The 13,653-nt window shown below is 36.3% G+C and overlaps 1 pseudogene; it reads right to left on the reverse strand.

The window, feature by feature from the left end:
* Nucleotides 1-448: 448 nt before the first annotated feature.
* Nucleotides 449-12,020, reverse strand: LOC122075152 (annotated as a pseudogene).
* Nucleotides 12,021-13,653: the final 1,633 nt, after the last annotated feature.

Raw genomic sequence — 13,653 nt, forward strand, 5'->3', positions numbered from 1 at the left:
CGACTTGGCCCGACCCTTTAATGATTGTAGAATACATATTTTACCCCCCAAATTAAAGAATAAAAACTAAAAAGTAAAGACATGTTCACATTTTAAATAATGGTTATATTTTGTATCATTTATTGATTTATTGTCATTTTTTTGGGCTTGCATAAGTGGGTCGGAATATAATAGCACATTTTAAAGAGGGCCCGTTTAAAAACCGGTTAAAGCCCGTTTAACATTAAACATGTCCGTAGCCCGGTTAAGGCCCGACTAAAGCCCGATTAAGGTGGCCCGATTATAGCTCGAGACCGACCGACCGAATATAAAGTGTACCATGCCCTCAATAACTAAGCCCGATTAGTTAAATGGGCGGACACGGTGTAGCCTTTGAAAGTCTTCAAGCCCGATTAAGCCCGACCGAAACCGAACCGGCCCGACCGATTGACACCCCTAGCAGAGACAAATGAATCAATGAAGGCAGTTAGTGCTTTAAAGCTAGCTGCAGTATTTATTTGGTATCTTTGAAAATACCAGGTGCTAGTTTTGACTTTAGACATGAGCTCCTATCATGAATGCTACTACCTCAGGATTGCTTGCAATGTTGAACTTTATATCGTCCAGGAGGAGAGTGATTAAGGGAAGGGGCCATGGGTTTTCATAAGTTTATGTTGATGTGATTAGGCCCATGGACAGGCTTGTTTGCTGTATCTTGCCACTCTCTATGTCCCCCTGCCCTTATTGTGACATAAAGTAAAATAAAGGAATGAAAAATATGTTTTGAGCATAGAGATGAATGCTATTTATTTAGGGGTAGAGGTTGGGCATGCCACTAGCTTTCTTGGAGCTCACGGCTCGGCCAATGGGGAAGTGGGAGTGGGACGAAAGGATCATGGTTGGCTACCCTTTTTTTGGTGATTATTCTTCTGCATGTAATGTCGGTGCAGAACTCATGTACTTTCGTAGTTGAGTTATCTAGAAGACAGTTAACTCAAATTTTGCCAGTTCTTTTTCCACAGTGATAAAGGAAGTTAACACTGAGCTGCACATTTTGGAAAATCTGCTTCTCCTCCAGTCCACAGTTACCTACGGCAACTCCCATGCAAAGAACCTTCTTCAGTTGGAACTTCACCATTGCCTTAGTTTCATTAACCTTGGATACTAAGCTATCCTGATGAGAAACCAGTGTTGGGAACTTTCCTTCATTGACAAATGAAATGGAATAACCGACAAGTAACACATACAATAAGATAGCTGGATGAATTGAAACGAAAAGAAACCTACATAAGTAACGATGATATTGGCATTGTGATGTTGGCATTGCGATGATAAGATGATGATGACTACCTATCCCACAACATTAATCACATTAACAAGCAAGAAACACCGTAACCAAAAAAATTCTTGCCTGCTTTGTTGAGACCAGGGCCTAGAAGACGAAGGATCTGCTTATGACAACCTCAGATGCTAGAAAAGCATGATATTTCTTAACAAGCTTTTTTACCAATTTCTTGTTTTTGTTGAGCTTCTTCAGCCCTTCAACATCCATGTAGTCCAAGTCTACCTTTTCCGCCTGCAATTACGATAAGGAAACATCATTTAAAGGCCACAAAAAACTAAAGAGGAGAAAATCCCTAGAATCGACTTCAATGATGTTGAACTTTTCAGCGACTTACTTGAATGCTATCATAAACTAGATTAATTCTATTTGCTAATATGTTGTATATCATATACTTTTTATAAAATGGGTTTCAGCATCTTCTCTTGGAGGATTGTGTAATGAAATTGGCCAAGTGGACTGAAAGTTACCTCAACATGCTGGGCATCACCAAGCATGCAGAATTTCATCTTAGGCCGAAGAATATGTGGCAGCTTCACAGAACCACTGAAACGTTTGTTCTTCTGAGGGTCATAGCTCTTCAGTCCAATCTGGAGCTCGAGTGTCTCAGTGAAGTTACGTCTCTTTTCCGTGGCATCATTCATAATCTGCGAGATAGCTTCTCAACACATCATTTGAAGCTTACTGAAAACTTGAAAACAGAGATGCAACTGAATTAGAAAGGCCAATAAATCAGGCACGAATTCCTAACTGTATTCACAGAATTTGTAGTTCATTCACGGCAATCAACATCTTTCAATGAGACTACGGGCTTACTAAGTGACTACATGTGAGCTCAGGTTGGATTTAAACTGAACTTCCCAATCCTAACAACCAGAAGAACCTATTTACAAGTATAAGGTATACCAACCACATGCCCTGAAAACAAGATTTCAACTTTGCCCAAAGAGAACATGCCCAACTAAAAACCTAAAAAGTTGAATCACATCAACCAATAAAAATGCAAATGAATAGGTTGGACTACCACTTGATTGAAGGTTAGTAACAAACTTTTTGTTGATAAGAACAGTGATGAGCACATTTATGTGTGAAATCTAGTGTAGCAAAACATGCATTTTACATATTTAGAATGGAGCTACCTTGGATTTCACTCTCTTTTTGCATGTTTTACATTTTCAAGGCCTTAAGGACTATCGGGTGCTATATCTCCAATTTTATACGTAAAGAGGCCCTATTTCTTTTCTTGGTTGCGAAGAGAACGAAATTCTGAGCAAGATGGACGTGTTCAATTGCAAGTACACATTCGTTTGGTCAACCGTACAAGTGATTATTCTTTCCGGGTCAGAAAAAGAATAATGGATCAGAACTGAACCGTGATGCAGAACCAGCCCATCTGCAGTTGTCCCAAGGGTATAAGGAATATTCCAAATGCCAACAAGGATTGATGGACCACATCCTTAAGTGATTGAAGATTCGTTTTTGGTAACAACAACTACCTAGCGGAGTTGGTGAGTTGTGATGTGCAAAATCCCTTCCTTATTAGGAGGTCTCAAGTTCGAACCTCTTACCTATCATTTTGTTGAGGTTTTTATTTTAGAAGATGCCAAAGGATTTAAGAGGAGAGAGAAATAAGGAAATAAAGAGAAAAATAGAAAAAAAGGGAGAAAAAATAGGAAAGGGCAAAAAAAAAAAATAATAATAATAATTAAAAAAAAATCATCTAAGATGCTTCCCACGTTTGAAGAAGAGAGAGAAAAAAAAAAGGAAAAAGGAAGCAAAATTGTTGGAGATTCCCTACTTCCTACAATTCTCTATCTTCTCTCTTCTCCACCTCATCAACAAGATAAAAAAAATCCTTTTTTTTTTAGAAGCTAAAATCATTAGCTTCCCTCCCCCATTCTCTATATAATTAAATTAACACAAGGGGAGGAGGCACTTCATTTTTCTTCTAGGGTTTTTTCTTAGTTGCTCTATCTCTTTCTCTAGTTTTCTCGTTCTCTAGCTCTAGTTCTACGTTTATACTTTAAACGCTTTTGTAAGTTTTTTTTATTCAATTAATGCAAACACTTTTGTTTTTTATTCATTCTTTTATTTTTATTGTTTAAACAATTGAAGTTATAATTTTCAAGTTCTAGTTTTAAGCTTAGTTCTAGGTGACAAGAATAAGCTATGAAGCATGTCCTTCAAGTTCAATTTTTTTCTTCAGATTTGTTTTCTCTAGTACTAGAAATTATAGATTTGGTTTATTCCAGATCTGGTTTTTAGGACTAATAATATCTCAAATCGATCAAGTTTTCAGTTCAAGGGTTGAAGTTCAAGTAAGTAGGCTCCTTCAATAGTCTTCTCTCCCCCCTCTCAGTCCGTTTTCTGACTACCCTTTCTTTCTTAATTTAGGATTTTAATTTTAATCGTTACATTATTGATATCCCTTTTCTTAAGGTTCATGGCTAGTGTATGTGTTGGCTTTGCCCCTCCTAGCCATAGAACCATCATTTTATTATTTTTATTTTAATTGTCTCCCTTTCCCTAAAGCCAAGTAGAGTAACCCTTGTAAGAGTGACTCTCTGGTCAAGTAGGGAAACTCATATTATGATGCATCTCTCGGGCTAAGTAGAGAAACCTACTTGTGAGTCTCTCTCTAGCTTTATCCCCTTTTTTTTACTTTATTTTTATTTCAGCATTTTTTTTCCTACATTGCTTTTTAATTGCGTGGGGTGTTTATTTTCATCTATTTATTTATTTAATTTTAATTACGCGGCTTGCGTGTTTAAATTCTTAGATGACGAATGGTTAGGACGTTATTTTAGAAATATATGTTTAGGATGGTAATTAGAATTAGATCACAACCATTAATCGGTTCACTTTCGCATTATTAAAAAAAGCAAAAAAAATAGTGGTTGCTCTCCTTGTGTTCAACCCGTAGCTATACTGATCCGTACACTTGTGGTTACATTTTAAAATCTCAAACAAACAGCCATATTCAATTATCCTTAGATACGAATTTTGACTAATTTGGGCCTCATATTCTAATTTTATAGAAACAGGATAAAATAAACTAAGTTTCTTGGAAGTGGTGGTAACTGGTAAGTATCCGGATGCTTCTATTTGAGATTTGACATGTAAGTTTCTTTAGAAAAGAAATGAGAATGGTCTCCTCTTCAGCCGCCAATTCCCCCATTAAAAAACCTCAAAGAAAATACATCCAAGCTATTCTGTCACCACAATACCCAGATGGTATTATTCTTCCACAATTCGGAAGACAAAGAAGACTAAAATAAAGGAACCTTACGACCCCAATTTTACAATTGAGTCAACCTACATTTGTTACCATTTTCAACAATTCTTTAACAATAATTTAATTTCGTTTGAATGAAGATTCAAATATTGACTTCAGTAGTATAATTATTAATTTTTTTAATCAAGCAAAGAATTTAGCACCGAAAAAATTAAGCAACGAATCAAAAACTGAAAACAGCCACAACATAAATGCTATGCTGCACAGATATGTGCACCGGTGCCCAACTCAAACAGAGCTAGCTTATAAAAAGACACAGCAAAACCCTAAAGATTGGGTGCAAGGATTTTGATCCTAGAATTGCAACACCATAAAAATAATGCTAAGGAGCAATATTTGAAATAGAGGGACACCTATCTATGTATTAGAGATGGAGACGTGTAACAGAAGCACTGATTTTCATTTTCCATGGTTGGTAAGATTTTGAAACATATATAAACCACGTTGAATGTCCTTTTTCTTTTCTTTTTTTTTATGCCAATAAACTGACATTCTTCAGTCACTACAGTTTGGCAATCGATGCAATCAAAACCTTGAAATGTATTTCAACTCTATGTTGGTCATTTCTGAAAGATGACTGTAAAAATGCAACAGTGTGAAAGTTGACCAAAAGTTTTTCATTTTCCCCCACAATAGGAGAAGGTAGAGTCACCAACATTCCAACAAAAGTTCTACAAATGAATTTACACAATATATGCATGTCTGTCTCAACCAAAAAGAAATGTAAGTTGACTGAATATGAACGTGAAGAGGTATAGATAATGACAACTATTAATAGCAAGACAGAAGATACTACACAACACTGTAAAAAGATAACACTGCCGGCAGAACCACATGAAAGTATAAAGAATCTTTAGAAGGTTTTGAGAAAATACACCACGTAAAACCACAATGGCATGTACAGAGTGTATAACCAAAAACAACTTTTTGATTTTTGGAACTTTTGCATTCATGTGAGTTAGTGGGGCAGTATTTATTACATTGAGGTCTCAGCTTGCATAAGATAAAATGTTAGAACTTAAGGCTGTTATTCCAAATCTGATGGACAGATTATATATATATATAAATGTTCAGGCTCCTGATATATATGAATTGATTCATGAAAAAGTGATGATATGGGTTATTTAAAATAAATATCAAAAAAGAAAAATGGCATACCATCTGGCATCTGCCCTTGCTTAGAACTTTTCTTTATTTCCATAATAAGCTTATTCTCTTGTGCTTGTAGACCTTGTCTCTCCCGTTCTCCCGCAGAAGCTCTGCAAAACAGTACCAAGATACAAAGGAGAAATTTTGGTCACATTCCTGACCCTGATGGAACCACTATACAATTACAAGAATCAATTCAGACTGAAAAATGTAATTATCTCTGACATGCATAACCAGATAATTGATGACAGTTTTAATAAGGAAACACATAAATAAGGTTAGGCAGCTTTGGTGTTTGCATTTACTGCAGCAACCATAGCAGGTATGAGAGCAGGATTTTCTCATCATCAATGAAACCAGAGCTGAAGGGAATAATGCAAACCTTGACACTCATATTTGAAGGTGCTGTTATCTATGCTTTCTAGTGATGGTAAAAGCCAGCTACATATGGAGAATTTCTCAGGGTGCCATGGAAATATTTTACTATAATGTTTTACACTTGCTGAACAATTTGGATTGTAAACCTGTATGTGTAAGGAGTGTTTGGATAGCGCATACACTTTAGCTAGAGAAGTTAGGTATTATGGAACCACGAAATGTTGTATACGAGACTATTCTATTCCATCTTTAATTCAAGGTTAAATGTATGTTTATTCCATGAAAAATAAAAAGTAAAAAAGAAAGTAAGAAACAAAGCACCCAACTATTAATTGACCATAATAATTCATAACCAGAAGCGGACTTTATTTATGTCCTAATTAAAATGCTAACCCTGGGCAGCAAGTAATTGATTTGATAAACATTTCAGGTTACCACCTATGCATATTTAATGGTAGAAAACAGAGGGGGGAAACTCCATTGTACACATGGCCAGCAAAGAAACAAATAAATTTAACCAGACATAGAGGGGGCAAAATGACAGCCTCACCCTGTAAAATACAAAATACCCACCCCTTGTTGATGCCCTTGTGCGCCCCCAGTGGTCACCGCAATGGTGCATAGGCCACATGACCAGGTACCTTTCGTGTACCCTAAATTTAATGTATCCTTTCATCTTCCAACCATGCAGACAACTATTAAGGTCATAGGAGCCTAGGACGGTGCATGCTTAAGCATTAAGAGGCACCAAATATTTTGTAGCTTCTATTCAAACAATGCAATTTTTTAAATCCAATGGAGTCATGGCCTGTCATAGCTCATTTCATGAACTTCAGATCATCTCATTCTATTCATGGTCCAAGATTCTGTCTTCTTTCTTGTATTTCAACAACTTTCTCAGGCTACCATTGCCACAAGGATTAACATGTATGAATCCCCACAGTTCTACAAGTAATGGAACAAACTTTGAGGTCCTATCAGCAAAGCATTGACATAGCACCAAACCTTACGTTAAACTCCTCAGATTGTCTTAAGTATCAAATAACCATCTGAATCCGTGTATGTATCCTTTTGGGTCTTGAAATCAGGTGCAGAAGTACTTGACAATAGTTTGAATATCAGCTTAAGCTTAAGAAAAGATGCACACATAAAGACAGAAAAACATCATACGCTATTCACCCATCAGCTTCACTTTGGGAGAGAGAAGTAGAAGCCAAATCATCATCAGTTATGGGCTTGTGCAGCTGCATTCATGCAGAGAATGGCTAGTTAAGGAAGCAAAACGTACAAAAGAAATTCCTTCACAAAATAGAGGGCCAGTTGACGTTGTATATCAGTAACCTTGTATTCTCAATTTCTCATACAGTTTCTTGAGTCCATATATTTTATGCATGATATCTCGATGTGGAGATATAATAATAAAAAAATAGGTGGGACAGTATTTTTTTTATTGAGCGTGAATACTAGAATTTGCCTCCAGGCTCCAACCGACATCTCTACCTATTGCTTGCATAAAATGCATCTAGAAAGCCATCCAACTATTTGGATCTCCATAACACCGAAACTAATATTAATGTAAGATCGAATCACAAGTGATCCAATTCTAGGTAGGATCTTTAGTACATTAAATAAATTTCAGATTCAACAACAAATCAGAAAAAATAGAGAGAAAGGAGAGAAGAATGGGGGGTAGGGGAATGGCTATCAGCCTAGGTCTCTCACCCTCAACTATCCCAATTGCTGAACACAACCTATCTCAGGAAAATCTTTGCATACAGCACGAGAAAATTTCATTCAAATTCTTGTGCAATGTTGTAGCCCTTATAAACTTATATAGAAGACTCAAAACAGACTCAAACATCAAAAAAGAAAAGTCTAACCCAATCCTTAACTAATTGGGAAACTTAAACTGACTAGGAAACTAAAATAACAAATAAAGTAAACTCAAATAAGGAAACCTACTTAGCTTAGGACCTAAGCTATTTGTCCACCAAATAAGAACATAAACGGATTCATGCTTAATAGAAGTAACTTGGCCATAAGGTAAACCTTCACAGATTGAGCCCAAAGTAGGTAATTCGAGCTTCCCTTGAGCTTAATAGAAGTAATTTGGACATTAACATTGTCCGAGGCAGATGCAGTAGTCACAGAGGTAGTAGACTTGGTCTCAGCCATAAGAACCAAAAATAAAGTAGACAAATAGAGTCGCCGATATCTGGCTTTCACCCAAAAATACCAAGAAAAATAGCAAGCCAACCTGAACCATAGCGACTGGATATCTGGCTTTCACCCAAGAGACCCGGGTTCGATAAAAGAAAGAAGAAAATGGTTGCGGTTCAAGTTCTTCAAATCATCAATATAGTACCAATAGAGCACAATCTATACACCAAATAAATCACTCCATGTGATTTAATCCATAGTAGATGCAACAACAGGTGGTTGCACACCAAAAGATTTCAGCGCAAAACTGAGATCAGCAGGGAGGATTTTGAAAATCTTGATTTGATTACAGAGGCTCTGATACCATGTAATCAAACCAAAAGAAAAAGAAAGAGAAAAGAGAAGAAGAGGAGAGAGGAGAGAGGAGAGAGGAGAGAGGAGAGAGATACAACCGAAGGAGACTCCCAAAAGATGAGAAGAGACCTGCGATCTTACCAGAATGGTTTGATTGCAGGTTTTCCCTAACCTTAATATTATTTCATAAGAATGAAAATTCAAAAATACCCGCAAGACAAAAAGAAGTAACCCTAAAAAAAATACTGGGCCGATAGGACAGAATTGACCCTATCGGTCCAGGGAACTAGCGCTAAGAAATTAGCATCAGTCTCAATAGGATCAAAGGCCCAACACCTACAAAACCCAACCCAACCCAAGGCTTATTGACTTATCTAAATCAAACATGCTCCTCAAAGAACAAGCATCTTCATGAAAAGAAACTTACACAACCACATGAAATGATCTTCATTCAATATTGAATTTGATTAATTTCTTCAACAACTTACTCACTCAGCTATGTGTAAGACTTGAAAGTGACACATGGAGTCATGATTGTTTCCAGGATGCTAGCATATGGATAAAGTACAGGCATTGATATGAAAAATGGATACATTACTCGAAACATTTGCCACGCTTTAAGACAGGAATGCAGGAACAGGTATCCCATCCAATATGCAGATATCATGATCGCACTTGAAGGCTTTCAACACACCAAGGTATTCTTAAAGAAACTGTTTTCCTAGGTGCAGCTCCTTGGAGCATTTGGTTACAGCAAAATGAGAGACCCTTTAAAGGCCATTTTGGACCACGATATAGCATTGATGCTAACAAGGGGAATTTTGGGGTTTCTATCGTGAAGAAAGTTTTGGTAGGTCAACCGCAGGCATTAGGTCTAGCTGTGGAACATTTTTTTTGTAGATTCCTATGTCTAGATAGCATGTCTCCAATACACCTTGTATGGTATAGATGACCTTTCACATTAACAAAAATGACTTATTAAATTAAAAAAAAAAAAAAGGTTCAATCATGAAGCATACCAGTTAATGATAAGATATTTGTTTCAGTACCAGCTAATATAGTTTTATTGACACAACAATAATCCTGAAAATGGAGAAAATAGTCATAGTAAAATTGGAGATTCAAAAATTCTATTAAAAATATCAATGCTTTGCAGTGTCGGTGCATTTGTGTCAATATAGACACATTAAGTGTAATAAAAGGATCTAGGTATCAGTCTGAATTTCTGAGTTCGATAACCACAAACTGGTTAGGTTATCGATTTCCTTATTTCTTTCCTATGGTCAAACTTCTATTTTTATTTGAGTCATATCCACAAATTGTGAGAGATCATACCATACAATTCATTCATTAACACTAACATCATTGAATACCCTTTAATTGCAATACATCACAATATGGAGTGGTTACCAAGCAACTATCGAAAATTTTCCAACTTCCAAGTTTGATGAAGTTAATTCGGTAAACATGAAGAGTTATATTAATTAACTTCTATAGACAGCAAAAGTTACACTTTCAGAAAGATGCAAATTTACTAGCATTTCCATCAAGGAAGTTGTGTATATATGCAAGCGTGATTGGTCATAAATATGTACTGATGCATACACACAAATAGCGTTCATATATACTTACATGTGTAAGTGGCAGATGACACAAGGACCATCATGAATTTCTCCAATTAGAATATGCAATATAGAAGTACAGATACAAACAAAAATATCTTGCAAATCCACAAATGAGGGTGCTTATGCACATGCACAAAGAGATGAGCAAGCAACCAATCTCAAATGCATATACTCTTCTATAGTTTAGAGGAAGTGAAAACACTTAACCGCATTTGCAACTGGAAACCAATGAAAACAGCGCAAGAAGGTGTCATCATGTGAAGACACTCATGATTCTAATAAGTTATGCTTTGAAATTTCGCACCAATCTCCCAACAGTTTAATTCCCTTCAGAAATTTCTGAAGCTTTTCCTTTGCATGGATTCTTCTTCTTTCCCCAAGACAAAACCTTAAAGTGAAGGGAAAAAAGAGAGAGAAATTGGAATCAGCACCTGGAGATGTAGGAAAGATACTTCTATGCTTATTTATGCAGCCATCGAATACAACTCAATGTCATTCACTCGTACTAAATTCAGCTTAGCTATGTCATGAACATTCAAGGTAATAATTATGACTAGCATATACTTGTTTGATGCCTTCTGTAATGAAGTCAGCTGAAGAAAAATGGATTAAAATCTGAATAAATGTTGCACTGCAAAATGACTACTTATAATCACTGCAAAAAATTGTGCTTCTGATCTGGCATGATACCGACAAATAAATAGATGGTGATGACGATGATAAACCAAGCTCCACTAGAGGGCACTCTTCATAGCTCCAAATTAGAAATTCAACTGTGTATGTACCAATATCAGCCTCATCTAGTTCTTATTCACTCAGTTAATCTTTGACATAAGATAGCAAATGCTGTTCCGGTATGTGTTTGGAAAATAAACTGTTCATGCTCTATGAGTGGAAACAACAAAAAACACATCTATCAGAATCCAAGATCCAGTAGTTGAGGGAATTTATCACGTGAAAGCAAAAGGAATGTGTAGAGAAATCCCACTCACATTAGAAACTAGAAGGGGAAGAAATGGGATGATCTGATCCAGAATATTGATGTGTATGTTCCAGAAGAAAAACATTTTTATTCTTATCAATTATTTCAAGCTCCCAGCTCTTACCTATCTTCAGAGGTGCTTACTATTATATCTACTCTTACGCATGATGTTACTATGATAGCAGCAGGAAAGTCCCTTAACTGAGACTTAACTGAAGCTTTACGGAGTTGTAAAAAATAAAGTCTAATGAACACATCGTTGGAAAGAGTTTCTCCAAATAATTAGATTATGGATCCTCAGCTGATAGCAGCAGCGTCCACAAATGAAATGACAGAACTATACAGAACACCAGAAGAAGGAAGATGGGAGGCCCTTCACAGTTTCCATGAGAGCCATCAAACTTTCAAAAAATAATAGAGATCCCTCGGCAAGAGAGGGGAAGGATACCAGAATAGCCATCAGGAAGAGGAATCGTAGTACCCTGCAGCTTCCTTCCTCTACAGTTAAATCATCAACCTCAATACCAAACTCCAAAGGACAAAAGAGATTGATTTAGCGATTGCATATAAACGAAAACTAGAATCAAAGACAAGAAAAGAGAGCGAGAAATCGTCACCTGAATTCTTCGGTTTGAAGTAGTGAGAAACAGGGCAGGGACCATTGTGTTTGATGTAGCAAGGGAGCTGATGAATCTGACAGTGAGGTCGACAACAGGGTCATGAAGCCGAAGATCGATGCTTCCAAGGATTCCATTTTGAGGAGCGTTGCTTAAGCCCCCTTCCTTGTCCATGAATTTGAATTCGGAAGTTGAAACCCGTAACCGGTTTCTCAGGCCATTCTCTAGTTCTATTTTTTGCGGTTTCCCCTTTTCCCACCCATTTTCTGGTAAGCCCAAATGAATTGGTCCATCGCCATAACACTTTAGATCATAGTTCGGCAACGAGAAGAACAATTGCTCAATCTTTTCCCAATTACATGGGTCAGTTACATGGATCCAAAAGAGGGTAAAAGGAAGAAACAAAGCAACACCTCAGGAGCATCCGCATTCCCACCTAAAAGTGGGTCGGCTATATAGATCTTTGCCCTCCAAACAACCCAGTTTGAGGTCATACTACAGTCAAGACTTAACCTCTGCAAATCTTTTCTTACAACATTATCTATGGTTATTTTACACCTGCCCCTAACTCTTTAGCAAGGATTAAAGTATCGGTATCGATCGCCGTATCGATCGGTCAAAATTAAGATACGTATCGGAGGGTATCGTATCATATCGGAGATACGCTAAGATACGCTAAAGATACGCATATAAATTGATAGGGAACACATTTTTATACACTTTTGCATAAAAAAAAATAGTTAAAAAAAGCTATATATAACATGTAGAATGCATAAATACTTAAGTAGAGGGTATCATATTGATAGACAAATATATTGAGTTGAAAATGTTCAAAATGATAAGGTTTGAGTTTCTTACAGTTTTTTCTTTCCTCATTGCCATTGCCACTGTGATGAGTGCCGTGAAGAGTGTCGTGGTGGTTCAAATCCTTGGCTAGGACCTTCTTCTTCAATAGGAGCAACTACGATGATATTCTGCACTTGTCAAATATAGGCACAATATTTACCCCAATCGAAATATTTATGGTAGTGGGTCTCCCATTCATTGTAGAAAAATTAAATTTTTTTTATAGAAGTTGTAGATTAAATGTTTTTAAAGAACATATAAAAAATCAACAAAGTGTGGACCAATATATTTGAGTAGATATAAGAAATTAAAAAAAAGATTGAAACCCTCACTTTTTTGGGGAAAAAAATGTGGGTTTCATTTGAAATCATGTATTTAGTAATTATAAGTTATGACATTATTTTTAAGAGTTGAATGAACTAAATTTTATGAAAAAAAAAATGTACATTTGGGGATTTTTTTTTTAAATTAATTTCGGAATAAAAAAATATAGATTTTTTTGAGAAAAATAAAAAATTTCAATGGAAGTTGTAGAACATTTGTTTTTACATAACATATAAAAAAATATAGAAAACTGTTGGTGTGAGTGTGAAGTGTTTGTTTCAAACAACAAAAAATTCACACTTAAGTAGCTGTATCGTACCGATACGATACGATACGGCTCGATACTGCACGATATCTTCAATACGTACCGATACGGTACTGATACATACCGATACTCTCGGAAATTTTTAAATTTTCAAAAGTTCGTATCGTAGAGTATCGTACGTATCGGTACCGATACGATACGATACGTATGATACGCCGATACATAAAAAGAGGCACAAAATTCCCCATAGCGTATCGGTATGTATTGTGTCGATGCCTACCGATATGGATACGTATCGGCCAATACGGCACAATACGCACCGATACTTAAAACCATG

The sequence above is a fragment of the Macadamia integrifolia genome, chromosome 4 (assembly GCF_013358625.1).
Source record: "Macadamia integrifolia cultivar HAES 741 chromosome 4, SCU_Mint_v3, whole genome shotgun sequence".
Taxonomy (NCBI): Eukaryota; Viridiplantae; Streptophyta; class Magnoliopsida; order Proteales; family Proteaceae; genus Macadamia; species Macadamia integrifolia.